The 1,641-nt window shown below is 26.7% G+C and overlaps 1 long non-coding RNA gene across 1 annotated transcript; it reads left to right on the top strand.

Annotated features, from left to right (window-relative positions):
* Positions 1 to 388: 388 nt before the first annotated feature.
* On the top strand, positions 389 to 1,290 carry LOC142228655 (uncharacterized). Its single transcript, XR_012720235.1, has 4 exons — positions 389 to 425; positions 637 to 689; positions 783 to 870; positions 1,256 to 1,290. It is a non-coding gene; the product is annotated as an uncharacterized LOC142228655 (long non-coding RNA).
* The last annotated feature ends 351 nt before the right edge of the window (positions 1,291 to 1,641 follow it).

The following is a 1,641-nucleotide window of genomic DNA, read 5'->3' as shown; positions in this document are numbered from 1 at the left end:
GTCAAAAATGGTAGATAACATTTCATGAAAATTTTGCAAATTTTAAGTTAAACGTTTCATCGCTCATAAACTGGTGTGCCTTTACGAATATTATTCTTAGAGTAAATTGTCAGCAGATGCGATGAACTAATGCATAGTACAGAGATCTTTATCGGAATAGTGGAATGTGATTAATGTAAAGATGATGTTACTTGAGTTTTGTTGTGTATACATGAGCGTGGGGTTGTTTTTATTTTTGTTCATTTAGTGGCGTGTGTGTGTGTGTTTGTTATTCGTTGATGGTTTTTGGCTGGGTGAGGTGTTGTTTTCAATAAAGGCACATGTGTTTTTGTTGTTGTAGGAATGTTTTGGCTTTGCTTGGTTTTGTTTGGTATGCTTCAGTTGTATAGTTGGCGTTGGCGTGGGCTGTTGCATCTTTTAAGTAGGTATGCAACAAGGGAATATAAAGGCATGGAATATTTTGGATTTTTGAGTCATATATTGGTGTTTGTTTATTAAACCTTTTAAATGAAAGTTATTAATATTTTATCGGTAGTTTAGAAAAAAGTTATTAAGAATATTTAGTAAAATATGTTGAAATTGAAAGTGTATTGAAATTTTCATTATTCAATGTAAAAAATTAATATTCAATTCCAGATGAATTTGGAAAATTTTTGTAATATCTCAGCGTATAGTTTATTCATAAATTGGTAAGTATTTTTTTAATATGGGTTTCTTTTGAAAAGAATATTTTTTATGTATATTATTATTTGTTAATTATTTTTTTTTTTTTTGGAAACCAGTTTAATGTTTTTCTTTGTTGTAAAAGCGATATTTAATTTCAGAGCAACTCCAGACGGATTCAAACAAATTTAAAAAGGTAGAGAATTGGTAAGTTTTCTTTTAAAGATTGGCTTTCTTTCAACTAGAATATTTACAGTTTGTCAAGAAAGTGTTTTGACAATGGGATAAAAATTATGTTTTGTTCCAAAATTAAATATAATGAAATTTTAAAAAAATATTTTATTATGTATTTTGCAAAGTATACATACGTACACAGAATTAAAAATTTAATAAAATATTTAATATTTCAATTATTTCTAGAATTTGAAATAGTTGGCAATGTCAAAAGACTTTCTTGACATACTGTACGTTTTTATGACCTTTTTATCATCAAAATTACAGGTTTTTAATACCTTATTTTAGTATTTCTTTAATTATTTTTTTTGGAAACTAATGTAATATTTTTAATGTAAAAATAAATATTTAATTTCAGAATAACCCCTTAAAATTTGGACAAATTTTTAGTACTTTTTTGCCTGTAATTTAATAGTGAATTGGTAAGTTTTCTTTAACTGTCTTTTAACCCTGGACAGCCATCCTTATTTTTTGTACATTAACGTCATCCTTCGTCATTTTGACTACGGCTGATTTCAAGACGATATAATTTTCATCGTGAGCGAAAAAGTGAACCAAACTTGTATTTATTTTCTTATTCAAGTTGGTTTTAAGTAGTATAAAACAAAAATTCATAAAACGGTCGAATTAGTATAACTTAAATTTACCATTTCCCAATAGACTAAAATGCATTTTAAATCGAAAATGAAATTACGTGTCGTCATTTTGATGACTGTCTAGGAATATCAAGAATATTTGGTTTTT

This window comes from Haematobia irritans, chromosome 3 (genome assembly GCF_050003625.1).
Source record: "Haematobia irritans isolate KBUSLIRL chromosome 3, ASM5000362v1, whole genome shotgun sequence".
NCBI classification, from domain to species: domain Eukaryota; kingdom Metazoa; phylum Arthropoda; class Insecta; order Diptera; family Muscidae; genus Haematobia; species Haematobia irritans.
Note: the sequence above shows the minus strand (reverse complement) of the source record. Positions and strands in the feature narration are given on the sequence as shown.